The sequence below is a fragment of the Leucopleurus acutus genome, assembly GCF_964270905.1.
Source record: "Leucopleurus acutus genome assembly, chromosome: 5".
Classification (NCBI taxonomy): domain Eukaryota; kingdom Metazoa; phylum Chordata; class Mammalia; order Artiodactyla; family Delphinidae; genus Leucopleurus; species Leucopleurus acutus.
In genome coordinates, this window is record NC_139147.1 from 136879284 (window position 1) to 136904068 (window position 24785).

Sequence of the window (24785 nt, forward strand, 5' to 3'; positions counted from 1 at the left end):
CCAGAAAGAGTATTTGTTACTCTTGATGCCAAGAGTCTTCAATAGCTTCATTTCTACAACAGAAAGAGAGCAGCATTTCATAGTGGTTAAGAGTGCAGGTGTCAGACTTGAAACAAACATGGCAGCCATGTGACCTTGGTCATGTTATTTTAACTTACTAAGCCTTATCTAAAAAAATGCAGCTAATAATGGTACCTGCCTTAAATTGCTGTAAGAGCGAAAGAGATAATACATGTAAAGTGTTCAGCATACTGCCTGGCACATATTAAGGAGACAACAAATGTTACTTATTTCATAATGGGCACTCAATATATAGTGATGAAGGACTGAATTAGTATTGTATCACTGAATTAGAAAATTATACACTTTATAATTTTAACATGTGCTTCAAGTCATATTTCTACATTAGTTTATCAAAACTTGAAAGACTAAAATGAATTAAATGCTGAATTACTTTTCACCAGGCTTGGGCTGGAAAAGTCAGTAATATTTATTGTGATTGTTATGTGCACCATGCTGTAGGAAGCTTATAGTGCTTTTGGGCATAGAGTAGACTGACTTCATATTTCAGTAGAAAAGGCAGATTAGAAAAATTTTAAATCTTGACTGTTAGTAATTAGGTTGCTGATTTGGGGAGTGGGTTGCCTTACCTCTGTGTTTTAGCTTTTTAGCCTTTCTGAAATGTAGTAAAATTTAAGTAAAAGAATATGTTTAAAATATTTAAATATTGTATTCTATAAATAAAAAATACTATATGATTGATGCCCTTACTTGAATATTTTACCCTCAAAAGGGTTGTAATATAATTTTTAATAGGTTTTAAGCTATTCTCCCTGTTTTATTGTTTGAAAATATATTTTCTTCTGTTTTTTAAACCTCTGGACCTTTGTTTACTTGGAGCCTTTTTCTGGGTAATGCAATATAAATGTATTGATTATTTAGTAGGTGCCAGGAACTGTGCTAGGGATAGACAAATACATACACACATAGGCAATGTGATAGTGTTTAATTAAAGAATTACTGAAGTGAACACAGGAAAAGGAGTAATTAAGCAAGACACAGAAAGGCAAATACTGCGTGATCTCATATGTGAAATCTAAAATAGTCAAATTCATAAAAGCAGAGAGTAAAATGGTGATTGCCAGGGGCAGGGTGTGGGAGGTGGAAGTAAGGATATTTTGTCAAAGGATACAAAGTTCCAGTTATGCAAGATGAATGGGTTCTGGAGTTCTAATGCACAGCATGGAGATGACAGCTAATGCTGTATTATATACCTGAAATTTGCTAAGAGGATAGATCTTAAATATTCTCACTACATACACATACACACACAATGATAACAGTATAGAGGTGGTGGATGAGTTATTTAGCTTGATTGTGATGATCTTTTCACAATGTATATGTGTACAGAATACCAAGTCATACACCTTAAACATACACAGTGTTATGTGTCAAAGATATTTCAATAAAGTTGTTTTTATAAAAAGGGAAAGAGAATAATGAATTTTTCTCTTAAAGGGAAGTAGCAAAATTATGAACATTTAACATTTTTTCCTGGACCTTAAAAGTTAAGTAGAAGTTTGTCAGATACATATGTGAGTGGGTATTTTTGGCAGTATTCACAGCACAACCAAAGGCAGGGGAACTTGAAGGTACTATTGTACTCAAAATTACGGCTCCCCTGCTATGATTATGGTATTGAAGTGTAGATGCGTGCTAGGAGCAGTGGTTTGCTGGTGTCAGCTCACACAAGCTCACCCACGAGAGCCAATTGTCCATATTTCTTCCTGTCTTTTCATTCACTGATACCATGTTGGTAGTTTGCAGCTGGCCATTGTGGGAGTATTTACACCTGGAAAGTAGGCAAACAGTCTAAATCGGGGTTTGTTGTTAATGTTGTTGTTCTTTTCCCTCAGAAAGCTAAATGTTAAACATTCATCAGTGCACAACTTGTTAGAACTGGCAGTTTTGAGAAGGTTAGTCTGAAAAGTTAAATAAGGGGATGTAGTGAAAGGCTTGGTAAGATCAGCTAAGGAGGTTGAATTTTAAATAAGTTCCATTTATGATTTATACAGACATGGGGCAATTCGTGGGCAAAACCTCTGAAGAAAAATAAAACTTTGCAAAGGGGTAACACAAATGTATCTAACAAAAACCTGATTTTAAGGCCAAATGATTATAGACTGGGTGAATAGATCAGCTTTGGCAATGTTCAGGGTAAGAAGTAAAAAAAATTGGAAAATACTTGATTATCTTGTCAGCCAAAATAAAATGTACTCTGCAGCTGTAAGAATTCTAAGAGTCATTTCTGCTTTGTAAACATTTCTTGGTACTGCTGACATTTCCTCTTGACAACATTTCATCTTTCATGCAATAACAGCAAACATTGAGCCTGTAAAATTATTTTTTAAAAAACCTTTTGTCCTGTGTTCCTTTTAGAAAAAGTGACTGGTGGAGTCTTTAATATGTAATATGTAATATGGATATATACTAAAATTTAGAAGTGGCAAATTAGATAATCTCCTTTGAACAGATGACTAATCACAGTTCTATGGTGCTTGGTTGTTCTTGAAATGAAATAGTCAATGAGAGCAAGCTAATTACTGAACTAATCTTGAACATGTTTTAACTGTGTTATACAATCTGAAAGGAAGACCAAGAATAAGGAGAGATCAAAGAAGAAAGCAGAGAAAAATTTTAAAAACACTATAGAAGAAAATGGCATAAGTTTGAGCATTTCCATGGTGATGTTTATTAATAGATAATAACTTATAAAGCCTAAGTTTGAGTAAAACAGTGTGTCAGTAAAGATAAATGCACTTATTGGGTGCTTACTATATACCAGGATTTGTTCTATAAGCTTTACAGGTATCCTCTTGTTTGGTATTCTCAACAACTCTATAATGCAGATAATTCTTATTATCTCTACCTTACTATGAAGAATTAGATGCACAATGTCAAAAGACAAGTAACTGGCAGATCCAGGATTCAAACCCAGGTAGTCTGCAGCTGCAGCAGCAACACCACTTAACTACCATCCTATAAAATAGTGTTTCTCAAAGTGTGAGCTCTGGAACAACAGCAACAGCCTTACTTGGGAAATGTTAGAAATGCAGATTTTATAACAGGAAGAAAACTGGAAAACACAAAAATACATGGTAATTAAACAACACACACTTAAACGACAAATGGATAGAAGACAAAACCAAAAGGGAAATTTAAAAATGTCTTGAGACAAAGGATAATAGAGACACAAAATACCAAAACTTATGGGATGCAACAAAAGAAATTCTAAGAGCTAAGTTTTCAGCAGTAGATGCATATATCAGAGAAGAGAAAAGATCTCAAATTAAAAAAAAAAAAACTACCTATACACCTCAAAGTATTAGAAAACGAAGAAAAAACTAAGCCCAAACTTAGGAGAAGGAAAGAAATATAAAGGTTAGAGAAAAAATAAATGAAATAAAGAATAAGAAAAAAATGGAAAAAATTAACAAAATTGGGCCTCCCTGGTGGCGCAGTGGTTGGGAGTCTGCCTGTCGATGCAGGGGATGCGGGTTCGTGCCCTGGTCCGGGAGGATCCCACATGCCGTGAAGTGGCTGGGCCTGTGAGCCATGGCCGCTGAGCCTGCGCATGCAGAGCCTGTGCTCCGCAACAGGAGAGGCCACAACAGTGAGAGGCCCGCGTACCACAAAAAAAAAAAAAAAAAAAAAATTAAGAGTTAGTTCTTTGAAAAAATAAATGAAATTGACAAAATTTTAGTTAAACTAATCAAAAATAAGAAATAGGAATCAAATAAATAAAATTGTAAAGGGTCATAAGAGAATACTATGAACAATTATATGCAATAGATTGGACAACCTAGAAGAAATGGATAAATTCCTAGAAACATAAAACCTACTAAGGCTAAATTATGGAGAAATAAATAATTTCAACATACTGATAATGATTAAGCAAATTGAATCAATAATCAAAAACCTCCCAACAAAGAAAAGCCCAGGGCCTGATGGCTTCACTGATAATTTCTACCAAGCATTTAAAGAAGAATTAATGCCAATCCTTGTCAAATGCTTCCAAAAATTTAAAGAGGAAGGGAAACACGCAAACTCATGAGGCCAACATTACCCTGATATCAAAGCCAGATAAGAACACTCAAAGAAAACTATAGGTCAGTGTTCATGATGAATATAGATGTAAAACTTCTCAACAAGATACTAGCAAACCTAACTCAACAGCACGTCGAAAGGATCACATAACATGATCAAGTCAGATTCATCCCTGGAATGCAAGGATGGTTTGATATACACAAATCAAGAAATGTGAAACATCACATTAATAGAATGAAAGATTAAAATCATATGATCATCTCAATAAACACAGAAAAAGCATTTGACAAAATTCAGCATCCATACATGATACAAACTCTCAACAAATTGGGTATAGAGGTATACCTCAACAAAATAAAGGCCATCTTTTACAAGCCCACAACTAACATTATACTCAATGGTGAAAATTTGGAAGCTTTTTCTCTAAGATCAAGCACAAAACAAGGTTGCCCACTCTCACCACTCCCATTTAACATAGTACTGGAAGTCCTAGACAGAACAGTCAGGCAAGAAAAAAAAAAAAGAGAAAATAAAAAAGAAGTAAGGTCCATAAAGCTCTTAGAAGAAAGCAGAGAAAAACCTCCTTGACACTGGTCTTGGCAATGAATATTTTGGATATGACACCAGCAACAAAATAAAAATAAACAAGTGGGAGTACATCAAACTAAAAAGCTACTACATAACAAGAGTAACAATCAACAAATAGAAAAGTTAACCTATGGAATGGGAGAAAATATTTGCAAACCACATATATGATAAGGAGTTGATACACAAAATATATAAGGAACTCATAAAACTCAAAAGCATAAAAACAAATAATCCAATTAAAAACTAGGCAAAGAACTTCCCAGGTGGCCCAGTGGTTAAGACTCCATGTTTCCACTGCAGAGAGCTCAGCTTTGATCCCTGGTTGGGGAACTAAGATCCTGCATACCTCGTGGCCCAGCCAAAAAAAAAAAAAAAAAAAAGGCAAAAGACTTGAATAGACATTTTCCAAAGAAGCTATTCAAATGGCCAACAGGTACATGAAAATGTGCTCAATATCACTAATCATCAGAGAAATACAAATTAAAACCATGATGAAATATCACCTCACACCTGTTAGAGTGGCTATTTCAAAAAGACAAGAGATAACCAGTGCTAACAAAGCTGTGGAGAAAGGAAATCTGTGTGTACTGTGGGTGGGAATGTGAATTGATACAGCCACTGTGGAAAATAGTTTGGAAATTCCTCAAAAATTAAAAATAGAAGTACCATATGATCCAGCAATTCCACTCCTGGGTCATATCTAAAGGAAATGAGATCACTATCTGGGAGATATATGTGCACTCCCACATTCATTGCAGCATTATTCACAGTAGCCAAGACATGGAAACCACCTAAGGGTTCACTGATGAATGACTGGATAAAAAAAAAGGATATATATATATATACACACACACACACACACACAAACACACAACACAATGAAATATTATTCAGCCATAAAAAAGGAAATCTTGACATTTGTGACAAAAAGGGTGAACCTTGAATGCACTGTGCTAAGTGAAATAAGCCAAAGACAAATAATGCACGATCTCAAAGGCAGAATCTGAAAAAAAAACTGAACTCATAGAAACAGAGATTGGTGGTTGCTAGAGGTTGGGGGGAGGATAATGGGCAAAGGTGGGCTACAAACTTCCAGTTATAAGATGAATACATTCTAGGGATCTAATATATAGCATGGCGACTATAATTAACAATACTGAATTGTATATTTGAAAGTTGCTAAGAGAGCAATTGTTAAAAGTTCTCAACACATACACATACACAATTGTAACTATTTGAGATGATGGAAGTGTTAACTAAACTTATTGTAGTCATCATTTTGCAATATATACGTATATCAACTCATCAATTTGTACACTTTAAACTTACATTGTATGTCAACCATATCTCAATAAAGCTAGAAAAAATAAATATAAAAAATAAGGAACAAACACAAAAAACCCAACTGGAACCACGTGGCTATTTTAAAAAAAAAGAAATGCAGATTTTTAGGCTCCACCCCAGACCAACTGAATTGGAAAATCTGTAGTGTGGCCATCATCTGGATTTTTAACAAGCCCACTAGGTGATTCTCTTTTCTGCTAAAGTTTGGGAACCACTGCCCTATAGTATACTGCCTTTACAGCCATTTATAAGGATAACTAATGTTTTAATGACACTGATCTTATATTAAACAGCTTGTGGATGCATGCCGCAACAAATGGAGTGATCAGAAAAGCCTGTGTATGTTGGAAAGCAGAACTGACACTTTGCTCTATTTCCACTATGACTATGCATCTCACATTCCACAGTCAGAAAAAAAGAATTGCATCCTGAGACAAACTCAAACTAACAGGATCACCCTGACTGATGCACACAAGTCCCTAAGAGAATAAAACCTTTCTTTTTTTTTTTTTAATTTTTTATTATCCTCAACTCTCTGAAAAAAGAAAAAAAGGAAATCATTTGATCCCTGCTTTAGGCTCTGCTGATGTCTGAAGGTATGTTATAATCTTCCTGAGTAGGATAACCATCTGAGAAATTGACTGTTTTTCCACTATGATCAGAATAATATAAATATGTTTACATTCGTAATTTTGTATGTGTGGGTTTTAAAAATATTTGGTATGCCAATAAATAAATAAATAAAATACTTTGTATGCATTTTATTGGGTGAGCTAGGCATTCTGAAGTCTGATTCTGTTCCATTTATCTATTGCTTCATAATACATTTCTTCATAATTCTGCATATAAATTGTAGTCGCCCCCATGTATACATGGTTCCTTTGTATCTGGTTCCACATCCAGGTCTTCAAGCAATCACGGATCGTGAAGTACTGCAGTATTTACCATTGAAAAAATCTGCATGTAAGTGGACCCACAAAGTTCAAACCCATGTTGTTCAACGGTCAACTGTATATCTTATTGGGTCTGTTTCTCTGGAGAATACAAACTATTAAACGTTTAGAGAAGAGTTCAAACCTTTTAACAAGTTTTGCAAGGTCCTCTGTGGTCCGGTTCTGGTTCCATTCTCGTTGCTCACCATTATCCTTCATACTTTACCAGTCATAGTCAACTGTTTTGTTCCTGTTTTCTTTTTTCTCTGAGACTGCATATGCTGAAGTTCTTGCCAGGAACACCTTTTCCCCACAGCTTTCCTTCACTCTCTACTCCTACATGGGGCTCTAATCAAACTCCCTCGTCCCATTTGAGCCGCAGTCATTTTAGATCTGCTGTTAGATCTCGAATTACACCATACACTCTCTTATTCCTGGGCCCTTGAACATGGTGTTCACTCCTTCTTGGTCTATTCATTATTGCAGTCTCAGTGTAGCTGGTACTTCATTTAGAAAGACTTCCCCTCTCCTAAAGATGGGCAAGGTGCTCGGATCACTGGTCCCAAAAACCTGTAGAGCTTTGCTATTTACACTGCATTGTAATCACTTGTCCATTGAAATACAAACTCTGTAAATCAGGAAACTTTTCGGTAATGTCTGCTGCATATCAGACATTCTACAAATGGTGGTTGAATGAACAAATAAAACCAATATAATGCTAAGTCCAGAGGACTTTCCCAAGGCTGCAAATGAGAGAAATAGCCATGACTCAGAAACTGTGGGGACTTCCCTGGCGGTTCAGTGGTTAAGACTCTGCCGTTCCAATGCAGGCAGTCCAAGTTTGATCCCTAGTCGGGGAACTAAGATACCACATGCCACGCAGCCAAATAAATAAATAAATAAATAAGAAGTTCAATTGAAATGGAATAAGGTCGGGGAATGGAGAAGGGTCACTGAAAATAATGTCACATGGTGAGGTACCTCCTTATTGTTTATTGGCGCAAGGGCATATTTGGCATGCTTCAAGGTATAGAGTTGAGTTCACTACTGCCTCAAAGAGAGGAAATAAACTGTGACAACACTTACACAAATATTAAATGATACTTTAATAATCTACAAATATTATTATTATTAGCACTTGTGATGGACTTATTTTTCCAACCAAATGAGAAAAACAGCTTGGGAGTTTTCTTAAACAGGCAAACATTCTTTTCTGGAAGAATGTTTGGTGATAAAGGTCACTGTGAATAAGTTCACAGTGCTCTATAAGTAGAGGAGCTCAATGGGATGGAAGTGGCATTTATTTATGTGTATTTATGTACTTATTCACTGATGGCTTTGCTGAGGAAAGCTATATTGTCAAGTGCCCTAATTAAGAAATAATAATGTAATTGATTTTTTATGGATTATCTTCAATTGAATCCCTTTACAACAGCAAACTCTCATTGACTACTCAGGATAATTGATGGCTTCTCAGAACAATGCCCTTGGCTGACTGCAGAGGAGCTGATGCTGTGTCTGACAGTGATCTCCAGCCACCTCTGTTCTCGCCATGGCTACCCCTAGAAAGGCAGCAGGCCAAAGTGAAAAGGGTACACAGTCAATTCACTGAGTATCAAAGGTCAGCTCACTTTCATTTTTGTACAATGACAGGGTTGAACTAAATCAATGATTTGAAAAATAAAAATTCAGCAGAACTCCTTCATCAAACTAATTCTATGTAGGAGCTGTGTATGTAAAACAAGCCCCAGTGGTGTTAACTCTCACTGAAGCAAGGTTGGAAGTGCAGAGTTTGACCCAGTTCTTGTCTCCTACTACCCAACCAGATGCTGAAGAACTCCAGGACACATGGTACCAAGTCCAAGCTTGTACTGCTCACTGCACAACAGGGCAACAAATCAACAGATGAGGTGTTGGGGCAAGGAATAGTGACTTTATTTGGAAAGTCAGCAAACCTAGAAGATGGTGGACTAGTGTCCCAAAGAACCATCTTGTCTGGGTTTAGATGCTAGCTTCTTTAATAGAACAAAGAATGGGACATGAAGAGGGAGAGTAAAAATGTGATAAATTGTTGCAAATATTTCCTGGTCCCACCAGACTCCAGAGGGGATGTGTTAATTTCTTCTTTTCTGCAGCCATACATGGGTGGTCAGGATGTTTCCTGTGAGCTAAACAAAGGTATTTTAGCTTAATGCTCAGGCATGGGAGGGTTCTGGGAGATGGGCCATTATGTATACTTCAAGCTATAGGCAACATGACTTTAGTGATTAACTTGTAGCAAAAGCAATAGAATACAAAGTTTAAAGTAAAAGAAACAGATCTAATATGGAATCAGATTTGTTCTTCCCTATTACTCACACAATTTGAAAGCTGCTGGACTAGATGATCTCCAAGCATGATTCCCCTTCTAAAATTCCAGGATTTTATAATATGACTTCAAGGATTCCAGGATAAACCAAAGTAGTCATTTGTCTCATCTTTGGAGTAGATGTGTCTTGAAGCATTTGCCATCATAGTCCAGTCCAAATATCAAATTTGGTTCAGAACACTCAGACTGTGGTTTAAGCAGAGTTAAGCTGTCTATGCCTCTGATTTTGGTGATTTCATATCATTGTGTTTGTGTGTGTGTGTGTGTGTGTGTCTGTGTATACACACATGTGTAAGATAGTCTGCAATCTTACAGGAGATCTGCATTTTCTTATTTCAGCAGATATTTGTGGAATTGTGAGGAGGTTGCTGTTATCTAGGAGAAGGAAGCAACAGCTGTTGAGTACCAGTGAGTTCCGTGCCAGACACTTTTTATAAAAGGAGATATATTAACCATATTCATTCATGAGGTAATTAAAGTTCAGAAATGTCAACCAAGGTCATAATAAGTCTCTGTGACTCCAAACCTCATACTTTTTACTAAATGATGATTTATACAGAAAAGGGAGAGACCTAGTTAGATTATTTGAGGAAGGGTTTAATTTAGATATATAATCATTTAGAAAAATGTAGGATTTTACAGTAGTAAAATCAGTAGTAAATTTCACTAGAAAATTCAGTCTTTGAGGGCTTGAAGGAATGGGGTAGTTGAATCAAATCCCATTAACATTATGCTTATATAGTCCTACAGAACAATGATTCTCAACCCATTCAGGGTGCATTTGGAAATCTCCAAAGACATTTTTGGTTGACACAACTCGGGTGGGAGGTGTGTGCTATTGGGATGTACTGGGTGGAGGCCAGGGATACTATTAAACATCCTGCAATGCACAGAATTATTTGGCCCCAAATATCAATAGTGCCAAAATTGAGAAACTCTGATCTACATATTCCAGGAGCTTTAAAGGAGCAAGATAAGAGGGTAAAAAGACCAGGATGGGAACCCACACATAATTTTTAACCTATTTGAATTTTTTTTGCAAGTCTACTCTAAAGTTTCTTAGCTAGAGAATGACGCCCTGATTAAGTTTTCTGGGAATGATGATTAGCCCTGTTTCAAACCAAACCAAACCAAATTCCTCACATATTATAAGACGTTTTCATAAATCATCTGGAGTAGAAGTTACAATTATTAGAATTACAGAAATACTGTCATCTGCACCCACGTTTAATCTTGTACCAACTCATAAGGTCATCCACACCTCATACACCAAGGTGATAATTTTTGCTCATCAGATACCCAGGGCTCTTCCATTCCCTTGAAGACACACTTCCTATAAAATATGGACAAAATTAAAGCATGTATTTACTTTAGATTAAGTGAAGGTTGGTATGTGTGGTAGGCAGAATAATGCTCCTGACCTTCCCAAAGATATCCATGTTCCAATTTTGGGAACCCATGATAAAAGGAATTTTCCTGATGTGATTAAGTTAAAAGCCTTACCATGGGGTAATTAACCTGGATTATTTGGGTAGGCCCTGAGAAATGGAATATTGCCTGCCATATCAGTAAACAAAGTATGTCACAGTCATCAGCAAGTGCAGCCACTGCAGAAGGTGAGCAAGTGAGCCCTGAGGGAACTCAGGAAGGAAAAGAATACCTGCCATTTAGGAGCCATCAGACCACAGCCACTCCCCACGGTGAGTCTTGAGGAAACTCAGGATAGGAAAATACAGGATGCTGGCCCCAGATAGCTGAGGTGCATATCAAACGAATGATTTCGTTGAGCCCAGACTCTCACATCTTCCCATACAAAGAAAAGCGCTAAATTCCTTAACTTGAGATATCTGGTTTTCTTTAATTAACAATAATCGTTTGACATTCAGACTACCTGCCCTTTGTTGCAAAACCCCTAGCTCCCCCCTGGTCTCCATGGAGCAGTTCTTTCAGGACTACTTGAATTGCCGCCTCCCCAAAATTTCTGCTGATTAAAATATAACTCTCAACTTTTAGGTTGTACATTTATTTCTCAGTCAACAGCCAAGTGGAATTACAAGTCTTTAAACTGAAAGAGAGAGGCAGAAGAGGTCAGAGTGATGTGACGTGAGAAGGACTTGGTCTGTTTTTGCTGGCTCTGAAGATGGAGGAAGGGGTCATGAGCCAAGGAATGCAGGTTGCTTCTCGAAGTTGGAAAAGGCAAGGAAATAGGTCCCACCCAGGATCTACACAAAGGAACACAGCCCTGCCCAGGCCTTAGTATTAGCCTGATGAGATCCAGGTCAGTTCTGAACTACAGAACTATAAGATAATAAATTGGTTTTGTCTGAACCACGAAGTTCGTGTTCATTTGTTATGGAAACAATAGAAAGCTAATACAGTATGTAACCTCCACCAGGTCTGATGGGATGATCTACTTAAACCTTAATTAACTTTGAAGGTATTAAATACTGATGAGGGACCCACCCTCAGGCATCTGTTTTAATTCTTTGATATGCTTTGCAGAAATTAGATTCTTGCCTGAAGTTGGAGGAAGGGGTGCTGGACAGAGACAAGAATACTGAGAATGGAAGTATCAACAAGCTACTCCATGGTATTGATCTGAGAGCCTATAGCAGTGATGGCTGACAGAATTTTAGTGCAAGCCACACATGTATTTTTACATTTTCAGTAGCCTGTTAAAACAATAATAAGACAAAGGTGAAATTTATTTTAATAATGTATTTAACCCAACATATCCCTCCTATCATTTTAACATATAATCAATATAAAATTATTGATGAACTATTTTACATTATTTTTTATACTAAATCTTTGAAATGTATGTATCTTACACTTAAGGCTCATCTCCATTTAGACTAGCCACCTTTCAAGTGGACATATATTGGACAGTGTGACCTAGAAAAGAGAGGGAAGGGATACAAAGGAAAATGCACTGTTTTCTTCTACTATTCCACTAACTTATGTCACCAGATGTGAGGGATTTTATCCACACTGACCAAGTCTCTGATGCCAGCTGTTTGTCGTACAACTTAGTTCAGTTCTGACAGTATCTACAGGGTGTTAGCATCGAATCTTACATGGTAAGGATTCAGTCCCACAAGACTGTCCCCATATCAGATACCACTTGCTAGTCCCAGGTTGTCACCTGTATTTCTGACTGAGTGGCTATAAGTCAGGTTTCCCATGACCCCCTCTTGTGTTCAATAATTTGCTAGAATGGCTCACAGGACTCAGAAAAACAGTTTATTTACTAGATTACCATTTATTATAAGAGGATACAGCTTATGAGGTATGTGGGATGGGGTGAAGCGTCCATGCCCTCTCCAGGTAAGCCACCCTTTCAATACCTCCACAAGTCAACCAACCAACCTAGAAGTCCTCTGAACCCTGTAATTCAGGGTTTATTATGGAGGCTTCATTATGTAGCTGTGATCAATTATTAACTCAATGTCCAGCCCTTCTCTCCTCCTTGGAGGATGGGGGGTAGGAATGAAAGTCCAAACTTCTAATCTTGACTTGTTTTTTCTGGTGACCAGCCCCCATCCAGGAGCCCACTAAGGGTCATTCGAATAAAAGACCTTCATATCACCCAGGAAATTCCAAAGGATTTAGGAGGTCTGTGTCAGAAACTGGGGTCAACGATAAACTATTAGAACAAAAGATGCATCTAACACCTTTATCACAGGAAATTACAAAAGGTTTTAGGAGCTCTGGCCAGGAGATGGGAACAGAAACCAAAATATATATGTATTTCTTATTATAGCACCATATCACAGAGATGTAGGTTAAACATGAGGTCATTTTGATGGAGAAAATTGGGAAGCTCAGGGCATGGGAACTATTGCCTTAGGAGCCAGGTGAAGAGGTGGCACAAGTGGGATGGAGAACTCCTCTTTCCCATGTTTCCATGGATCTGCAGTAGGTCCAGTCTCTGCAGCAGAATCTGAAGGTGGGGGAATGTGGAGAGAGTGGTCGTGTGAAGGTTGCTCTAGCAGGCACATGATCCAAAGACCCCCTCAGATGAAGTAAAAGCAGTGTTCTTACTTCATGGGGTGAGCAGGAGAGGGGTGCATACACGCATTACATGCGTGCATATCATGTCTCCCATTTCTGCTCACACATTTTAATTGGAGAAGATCCCTTAATGAGCTCCTAGGACATTTTTCTCATAGGAGATGGTCTACAAGTGTCTTGAATAAACTAATCATCAAACAGATGAATTTAATTTATTTAAATGGACTAGGAAGTTTTAATAATTTTCTTATCATAAAAATTAGCAAATAGCCCAGCCAAAGGAACGTTTTTGGAATTTTGTGTTATTTAACCTGTATCAAAATGCTTGGCATATAGTAGTGATATTTGTTCGTAGAATAAAATACTTGGCTTTTATTCAGAGAACACCCTAGATGAGCAACTAATGATGTGTTTGGCTAATGGAATATGGGCATAGAATATTTTTTTAATGAGAAAGGCAGTGGTTCTGTTATTCCCATGGAAAAATACGCCAAAACAAGAAGATCTAATACGCTAGAACTTTTTAGATTTTGCTATTAATAGCCCCAATGAGTGCTGACAATGGAGTTGACCACAATACCCAAATCAAAACCCTCAAATGGTATGACCACAAAGGCTATGAACTCTCAAGCCAGTAAGCTAATGGACAAGATACTAAATATCAACCTAGGACCAAGATATATTTTTAATTACTGTCGGCATTTTGCTTCTGCTTAATCCATTACATAGGAGCCAACACTATGCCTTTTTTTCCCCCCAGTTTCTGACTTCATCCATTGATAGGACTCAGCTTCAGTCAGCAACATTAGGTAGGAGGCCAACCACTAAGGAAAGTGAATGATTGACCTGCATGACACATTTGTACCACAGACAAAACCAAATGGACCCAAAGCAGCATACAGACAGGGTCCTTAGATAAGCACAGCTAATGCTTTAAAGCATTTTATGGTTCTTAGGCAAGGTACTCTATTGAATTCCAGGTTGGAATAAGTCCTTTTTTCTTTTCCTGATAAAAATGTGATGAAAAACATTGCTGTGAAAGAGCCAGGTCTCAGGAAAAAAAGACTTAGAGTCAAGTTTTTACACCAGATGAGGCATTTCACTTTTCTGAGCTTTGTTTTTCTAATTTATGAAATGAAGACAAAAAAAAATCTTCTCTGTTTTCTTCATTTGCATATTGTGAGGGTCAAATGACAAAAAGTACTATCATATACCAGATAGATTTTTCTGTTGTTTTTGTTTTTTAGTAAAGGTTAATATAAATGTAAGTAACCCTATTTTTATGATTAACATCGCAGTCCTAGCTACTGATGAGGTGTAATGGGATGGTGTCCGTCTGTCCATGGTGATTTTCCTTTTACTTGTTTTCTAAACTCGTTTGTCCTTCCCCTGACACTGGACCCAGTCAGATTTTTTTTAGAAAATCAGTTGTTTATATCAATTCCCCTCTATATTTTCTCTCTGTCTAGTGTTTGCTTAGTAGAGACAGAAATCCCAGTGTACACAGAGAGTATTTAGCAAATGCTCTTCAAAAATCCACTTATCCCTTTCTCCCAAAATCTTCTAAGAAATTATATCGGTCAGATATTGCCACGTAATAGATATTCACACAATCATAGCAGCAGACACTAGAACCACTCATTTCTCACCTATCTCTGGGCCAACTGAAGTTGAGATCTCTAGGCTGAGCTTTGGTAGGTGGATCTGGCTATAGGTCCAGCTAGGTTTGGTGTTTTGCTTTGAGCTGGTCTTGGATCTGTTCTGCATGTCTTCAGTCTGAGGTTGGGGCTGAAGCGGTACCACCCACCCCTGGTGTATTTCTTCTCGTGTATTTCTTCACATGAAGTTGGAAGAGGCATTAGATGGCAAGCACAATCAAACATGGTACCAGGATAGATTTGGCCTCAAACGATGTTGGGCAAAATACTTATTTTGTGGCTAAAGCTACCCCGGTAAGCCTGTCCTCAAATAAAATGTTCATTTCATCAAACATTTAATCGTTTTTTCAGTTGAAACTTTGTGCTTTCAAGTTTGTAGCAACCACAATCAAAACCTTTTCATATGGTTGAAGATCATGCTGTTAGGAGATATGGGGGTATATGTATATGTATAGCTGATTCACTTTGTTATAAAGCAGAAACTAACACACCATTGTAAAGCAATTATATTTCAATAAAGATGGTAATAAATAAATAATTAAAGGTCCAACATTCTACTCAAAGTAAAAAAAATGACCATGCTGTTAAAAGTTTTTTGTGTGTGTGTCTTTGTGTACATGTGCACTCACTATTTGTTTGCTTGTTGTGGAAAGGTAAATTTTCTTCAAATATTTTGTTCTTAATTTTCAAACCCTTAACAAATTAGAACACTGAAATAATATTTTAAAATAATTATTAAGACAATATGGATGCAGGAATATAGGAATATCTTTTCCTCTGGCTGTGAGTCAGTGAATCTCTCCTGAGAATGAAAGTTTTATAAGGGGAGGAATATACCTTCTTGGATATAGCGTGATAATTTATTTTTTCGGCCGTACCACGTGGCATGTGGTATCCTAGTTCCCCAACCGGGGATTGAACCCATACACCCTGTAGTGGAAACATGGAGTCTTAACCACTGGACCGCCGGGGAAGTCCCAGGATGTGCCTTCTTATGTCATATTCACATCCAGTTTTGCAGTGTAGTACTAACTGCATACTCTGACCAGTTTGTTTGTTTTAATAATTAGCATAGTAATCATTAAAATAAACTGGAGTTTATTCTACTAAGAAGCTGTTTCAGCCATTTCATTAAAAAATGCTTATGAATTGAATTGCATGCTTTATCATTATGATACTATGTTTTCATGGGACATAGCAAAGATCCTAGGACAGAAATATGCGCAGTTTTGTGACTGAGAAGGAGTTCAAGATGATTTCTGATACAAATCCAGTTAAAAATCTTTTTTTTCTTTGAAGAAATGCTCAAGTCAACAGTATACTTACTAAAAGATCAGACTCAGTGAAGATAACTGCATTCCTCTACACAAACACACACACACCCCTTACAAATGTCTACTGGGTAAAAAGGGCTTCTTGTTGGGACCATTGCAACATTAAATGAATTGTTTATAGATTTTAGGAGATTTATATGGATCTTTGCTAAAAACTGATGTTCAGTTTCAACATTGTATATAAAATGAATAGGTTTACCTTTCTTGGCCCTGGGGAGCTATTGTTAGGTAACAACAATCAAAGTATCCATCAATGGTCCATATTTGAGATTTAACACTTTTTCATGGTAGCGCTTCCGTTGATCAGCCTATGTGAAGACTTCCATAGGGCTGGCATCCAGGCTACTTAAAATATAATCCCTGAAAGAAGTCTTTCCAAAGCCAAGTCATATTTGGAAGAGCACTACTTGGCAAGTTAATTAACTAAAAGTACATAGCATTCAAACCACAGTCTTCTGCATCTCTCTCTCTCTCTCTCCCCACCCCTGTCTGTTTCTCTGTCTCTATCTGTTGGCCTCTCTTTCTCTTTCTCTCTCTCTCCTGAGTAATTATTTTTAAATTTTAGTTTTAAATTTTTAAATGGATAAGATACGATCACAGGACTTCCCTGGTGGTGCAGTGGTTAAGAATCTGCCTGCCAATGCAGGGGACACGGGTTCGAGCCCTGGTCTGGGAAGATCCCACATGCCACGGAGCAACTAAGCCCGTGTCCCACAACTACTGAGCCTGCACTCTAGAGCCCGCGAGCCACAACTACTGAGCCCACGTGCCACAACTACTGGAACCCACGCTCCTAGAGCCCGTGGTCTGCAACAAGATAAGCCACCACAATGAGAAGCCCGTGCACTGCAATGAGGAATAGCCCCCGCTCACTGCAAATTGAGAAAGCCTGCGCTCAGCAACGAAGACCAAACGCAGCCAAATATAAATAATAAATTAATTAATTAATTAAAAAAATACGATCACATTGTTTAAAAATATTTTTATAGGGCTTCCCTTGTGGTGCAGTGGTTGAGAGTCTGCCTGCCGATGCAGGGGACACGGGTTCGTGCCCTGGTCCGGGAAGATCCCACATGCCGCGAGTGGCTGGGCCTGTGAGCCATGGCCGCTGAGCCTGTGCGTCCGCAGCCTGTGCTCTGCAACGGGAGAGGCCACAACAGTGAGAGGTCCGCGTACCGCAAAAAAAAAAAAAAAAAATATATATATATATATATATATATATATTTAATTATACTTTGTGACCACCTAGAGGGGTGGGATAGGGAGAGTGGGAGGGAGATGCAAGAGGCAGGGGATATGGGGATATATGTATACTTATAGCTGATTCACTTTGTTATACAGCGGAAACTAACACCATTGTAAAGCAATTACACTCCAATAAAAATGTTAAAAAAAAAATTCACCTAGAAAAAATATACATTTTTAAAAAGTACAGAGTGAAGAGTCTCTTATTTGTGTTTCCTCTCCACCTTGTGCCCATTTTCCAATATATCCATGCTTATTAGTTTTTTATGAATATACAAAAGTAATCTCTTATCAAAAGTTTTATTTCACATCACTTCTCTCTAAATTACGAATATGCATGTGTTTGTATTATATGTAGTTACACATGAGCATACACCATATGCATAAACTGTGTAGGTTATCTGTTGTCTTACTGCACACTGCCTCAAGACATAGTAGCTTAAAAGAAAAACAATTTGATATTTTTCATTGTCTTGTGTATTAGGAATTTGGACAGTGCACTTCTGAGTAGTACTTCTGCTACATGGTGTCAGCTAAAGTCATTCATTTAGCTGCATTCAGCTACTGATAAGTCTAGGCTGGAAGATATAAGAAAGTTTCTCATGCATCTGGCACTGCAGCTCTCCTCCAGATAGCTTCTCTCTTTCCAAGTGACCTGGGCTTCCTTTCAGCATGGAGGTGTCACAGTGGTTGGGCTTCTTACATGGTGGCTGTGGCTTCCTGGAGCAAATGAGCTAAGACGCAATGGTGAGAGCCCTAGGGTTCTAAATTCTTTTGTCATAGTAATCAAAGGGTCCAGCAACTACCAGTGGGTCATCTTTGAGATTTAAAAATTTTTCATGACTGCCTTTCCATAGGTGAACCTATTTTAAGATTACCATAGAGTTAATATCTTAAGGCTCATCCATGAGAGTTAAATAGAGTGATTCCTACCACATTCCACCAGACAAAACAAGTCCCAAAGTCACCCCAGATTCAAGGGGAGGGAAATAGATTCTATCTTTCAATGGGATGAGTGGCAAAAACTGTGCAGCCATCTTTAATTCACCACAATATTTTTCAGTGTATACAATTTGAAGTCCACAGACATAAGCCAATCAGTGATAGAAAGATGTTTGCTAATACACTATAAAAATTTTGATTCCAGTTCTCAAAAAATAATGAAGTTACTGAGAAATACTGAGGTAAGAAGCAGTACTTTTAGAAATAAAAATAGTTTTCTTTAAAAAAAAATAAACCCTTCATCACAAGCTCTTAGGTTTTTTTTAAAACCCACATTTTTGTAACACAATGTGTTGTTAATTTTAAAAACAAACTCCTCACCACAGTATTTTTAATCACTTGGACATGTCCTGACTGCCAATTTGTGGACAGGCTATTTTCTCCATGCGTGCTTTGACATATACATTAAACCTTCTCTTACTATTCCCTTGATGAATCTAATATCCATGAAACCTGTGACATAACCTATAACTATCACCAGCTTCTTTGTGGGAGTTTATGATCTTTGAGATATATGCCTTCTGAAATAGACATCTGTAGGCTTATGGTAAAATTAATAAAGCCGAAATGAAAACTGACAGCTCTGCAATGTTATGCTACCTTTAGCATATGGAATAACTACCGTGAACACTTATGGGGTTTGTTGCAAGATTATAGACAGTTACCCAATGGAGGATAACTTCTGAACTGTGTTCGTAAATCTCATTTGACAGGTTTTGGATTTGGTATAATTTTTCTATAGCGTTTGAGTGTTGGGTAAGCAATACATTAGCTATGATTCAGATGACATTTCACGTCTAAGCTCTTTAGTCTTTCCCCTCCAAGTCCTCACTCTCTTCCCTGTCACACCCTCCTCTTTTTTCCCCTTTCTCTCCCTCTATAAACACTCAATCATATCTAAATATTTTAGCAGTGAGTTCATGGCTAGGAGATTCTTTATGAAGTATGATAATACAAAACCCTCTAAACTGGCTGCAAATCCAAGTGTGCACATCTACAAATCTGAGGGTGCATATCAGAGTTTTATCTACCTATCTATCTATTGAGTTATTAGTTTTTATTTCCCATACCCAAATGTATATACTCTTATTTCTTCTGTGATGGTAGAAATACAAATTGCAAGAATTTGTCCTGTCCCCTATGCTCAGTGATCCAGTCTTTTATAAAATCTGTCTTGGTCCCACTTTATGTGTAGACACACACCCACAGGTACACACACACACACTGTCTTTTTTTTTTCTTTAATGAGTATATTTATCTCTTTTTCTGGTGAATGAGAGACTAGTGACCAGATGTTGACTTTGTAAAGAATAGCACTATCTATACAAAAGAAAGATTTTTGCAGTTTGGGGAAAAAATAGTTAAGAACTGGTTGCTACGGTAGCAAAGAAATACTCATATATTGTAATGATGCTAGAACTTCCGGATTCCATATAGTGAAGACTATGTGGGATTATTAATAGATGAAAATAAGAAATGGGACCAGAAGGAATTAGAGGTACTTTTAAATGTTTTCCTCCTCCTCTATCCCAGTTTTGCCTTGAAAACATAGAAGTTATATAAACATTATTCAAACAAAGTAAATTAAAAGAAACAAATGCATATTGACAAATTCATTGTTTTAGGTAGGAATGACTCATTTAAACTTATGGGCCTTTCCAAAATTTGTCTCTAATAAGATAAGCTATTGCTTCTGATACTGTTTAGATTAGGGTTACCTTTAGTTACTTTTTAAAAAGTGCTCCTAAATAATTCTAACCCCACAGGGATCATCCTTTGATGTGAAACTGTTTTTATAAATAGTAAGAGGCTACACCAATGCTGTTGATGTTCTTGGTTATCTACTCCTCATCTAATTCACTATTCTTTCTTGGCAACTGGGGTACTGTAAGTCTGATTAAATGTTCATGTCTCAAGCCTTCATTTCAGTTAAGAGTGAACTTGGCTTTGAACAAGGAGTTTTGTAAGCAGAGATCCACTTACCATGTCTTGGGAAGAGTTTCCTTCCTTTACAGAAGGGATGATGTCACTCCCACCACTTTTTCCTTCTTGTTGCCTTGAATGAGGTTGTGACAGCTAATATGTACCAACCACCTTGTGCCTATATGGAAAAAGTTAATACATTTACAAACCCTGACAGTGTACAACTGCTGAGCCCGTGCTAGAAACTGTCTTTTTCTATGATTTATTACAAACTAAAATAGCAACTTTCTACTTGTTTCAACTATCACGTCAAGTCTTGTTCTAACTACTTTATATGAGTTTATATAAAGGTCTCATTTGTTGATATTAAAGTTATAATTTTGATGTTGTTTTCTGTTGTTATTGTTGATTTGCCTGTACTTTTCTCTATTCTTCTATTCAAGTAGGTCCTATATTCTATGCTTTGATGCTAAGGATGTTTACAATATACTACCAGGGTGTTTCCTTCAAAAGCTTATATCCATTGAGAAGTTTAGATTTTGAGGAAAGGGTACCCTACAGTCTAAAAAAAATTCCCTGATTTCCAGGATTCCAGAGGGGCCTGTGGGTCTCGTGAACCCTGAGGATTGAGAGTTGTGCGGATGTGGGTTTGTGAAATATCAAGGGGCTGATTTGAAGCCCAGGACTCCAAGCTTCACTAAGATTCTTTATTCTAACTATAGTCCAGAAGCAGCAGAGACAGGGAATCTGTTAAGACAAATTTTCTCAGTTGAAGACTTAATCATCCTCCCTCCTCTGAACTAGAATCTCCCATCTGCTCTCTCATTGCTGCATTTTCCAATGTCCTTACCACGTGTGCCCTTCAGGCGGGCTGTCTCCCAGGATGACATCCTGGCTCCACAAGACGGTCATTCCATACTCTCCCATGACCAGAGGTGGCACAAGAGGTCTTTGCAGGGCTGCTCAAGCCAGTCCATCCAAGCAAACAGGGCAAACACCCCTTCCCTAGGCTCCTGATCTATTAGCAAGAGGACATTCTGATGAGACCTGGGAACACCTAGAATACTAGAGCAGAAATAAAACTTAAGCCTCTTCCACTCTTAGAGCCATAAAATGATGTGGAGTTCCATTGTCCCTCCATTTCTTTGATAATATCTCTGGATTGGGGAGAGCGTGCATGGGCCAAGACCCTTTCTTAGAAAATTTGTCTTATTTTCTATTATGAATCATAATTCCCTTATAAAAAGGTACACAGAACATAAACATATAGCTCGGTGAATCCCTATGAAGTGAATACCCACGTCACTCCTTCCAGTTCAAAAAATAAAACTTCTAGATCCCCAAACCTTCCTATGGGCCCTCTCCATAATCATTTTATCATTCTACCCAAAGGTAATCCTGATTTTTCAATATGTTTTTCTTGCTTTTATTAATAGTTTCTCTGCTTGAGTATGAATTACTAGACACTAACTTTGTCTATGTTTAAAATTTTACATAAAAGGAGTAACACAGTGTAAATTTTTTGTCTGTGGTTTTTCTCACATACAAAAATTATGTTTTTGAAGTAAGTTTGTGAAACTGATGAATATGATTGTGTGTAGCTGCAATTCATTCATTTTCCATTGCTGTGTAGTATACCATTATATACAAACATCACAATATATTTAGCCATTTTATTGTTGAAGGGCATTTGTGTTGCTTTCAATTCTAAGAATAAAGCTCCCATGACTTTAGTAGGAGCACCCACGATTCAAAAGAGGGTCTCCCCACTTCCCTAATCCCACCCCCACTCCCCCCTATACTCTCTTGTCGGACTCCCTTATTAGCGGACTGATCCACAGTTGAACCTCTGGCATAGAGTTAATCAAGTGCCCTCAAGACATCTTTCCTAATTGGCCATAATGGATTGGTTCCGGATGATCCTTGGTCTCAAGTTTTACCAATGAGTGCCTTCCTGGGAATTTTGAATTGGAACAAAAGGAGAGTGTATGTCTCTGACTTGCTAGAATATAACCCGTAACTCTAGGAACTATTGGAAGCCATGTTTTCCAAATGGACAGGAGAAAAAAATTAAAATATCTGCAGAGGGAGAGAAGAATAAAGGAGCTGTCCAAAGGGGCACAACTGTAAGATTGCCAAAAACCCTGATGATCAGATTCCTGGTGTCGATTTGTCCTGAAGCTTCTATATCCTTATAATAAATTCAGCTTTGTAGAGTTTGGCTTGAGCTTCTGTTACATGCAAATATAAGAGCCTTAACATTACAAATATTTTATAATTATAATTATAGTTATCGTAAAATAATTTTATACATGAGGATTGAAGTATCTGGTAAGTGATACTAATGTGTTGAATGAACTTGGACAGGTAAAAGAACCTCTCTGTGACTCAAATTACTCATTAGTAACATATGAGAGTTTGGATAATAAGATCTCTAAGATTCCACTTCATATCAAATACAGAATTATTCTATCAAAGCACCAGTAGAAAAAACTTATCGTTTGTACTTGACTGCTCAGAGAATGCAGTGGGGATCTTGGTAAAATCTATTCTCAAACATTTTTAAAGCAAAATATTTAACTCCTCTACTTCTTAGTAAATGGTACATTCTTCATTAGAATATTTCCTGGTGCATAACAGGCACTCAGTAAATATTTGCCAAATGAAAGAATAAATGAATGACCATCCACTTGAAATACTTTATATCCCAAGATCTAGAACATTAAGCACATGTCCTAATGATGTCAGTTTTTATTTGACCCTTGCCATAAATCACTAGTCTTTACAAAAGTCAAACGCAATCTTCCAAGCATGTGGTCTTCTGCATCTGGGTTGACTCAGAACCGAAGGGGTTAATGAGGAGACGGATGCCTCCATAGGATTTCTGTGAAACACAAAAATACAGTGCCAACAAAATCCCCTGAAGAGTAAACAAAACTTGGAACTGTGGCAAACAATAAATTTTCAATACCTTATAGAAGCAATGGATAATGAAAACTTATCATGCCTATAGTTAGTATCTTCTTTAAAAGAATTTACAGAGTCTGTGAAATTAAATTCTGTGCACAGTTCTCTTAATTTGTCCTTAATTAAACAATACTCCATAAATGGTGCATTCAGTGGCCAAATGTTCAGAGACAGCAAAATGGTGGGTCCCAAGCCATTAGGAATGAAATAAAGGAAATCCCAGGAGAGTCTGCAAGAATCTGGTCTCTCTAAGTGACAACTGATGGTTTAGGAAAGATAATTAACTTTGCAATTACAAACTGCAGCTTTCACCAATGCTGTTTTTCCCCCAGTATAATCTTTTAAATGTTGGATTATTTCCTATAACATGAAATAGTTTATTTGGAAAGGGGAAAAGCAAGCAAATACCCCACCTTAGGCTGCTGAGTTCATCAGGAATTAAATCCTTATTGATTAATTTAATGGGTATTATTTTTTATTTCTAATGTTAGATCAATATCCATCTAATGTGCAATGCTATGCAGATTCTCAACACTAAAATTTCAGCAGTAAATTTATACAAGTAACAGAAAATATTTAGATTTTAGTCAAAACTTGAAAGATAGATCTTTTATTTTTATTAGAAAATAAACATGAAATTACTGTTCAATAAAATAAGAGCTAAGAATTTTAAAGAACCCTTATTCTGCTATAGATTTAGTAACTTCATACTATTTTTTCTGCTTAAGTGATTCTCTGAAAATCTCGTTACTTTATTTATTATGGATTTTAAATTACCTCACTACTGGAATAATCCAGGTTTCCTCCTCCCCCAAAGAATTCAGTCTAAACTAACTCTACCTGGCCAACTTTTCTTAATGGTGACTGACACTATGCATTAGGCAAATGTTACTGGCAAATAAAAAGTGCTTTTTCTCTGATTGCGGGAAGGACGTCTTCACTGGGTCTATGCAAACAAAAATTGTGAACTGTAAAAATACCCTAGACTAATTTTAGACCCCAAATACCCGACTTCTCCTCAATATTGCTCAGTTCATCACATGACAGTGCCCCGCTCTGCTTTGCTCCCTTTCTTTATTATTTCTGTCTCTATACACAGTCATCCATTGGTGTGCAAGGGACATTGGTTCCAGGACACCCTCTGATACCAAAATCTGCCGATGCTCAAGTCCTTGTTATAAAATGGCATAGTATTTGCATATAGCCTATGTGTATCCTCTCGTATACTTTACATCATCTCTGGATTACTTATACATCTAATTCAATGTAAATGTAAGTAGTTGCTGGTGTGACAAATGTAAGT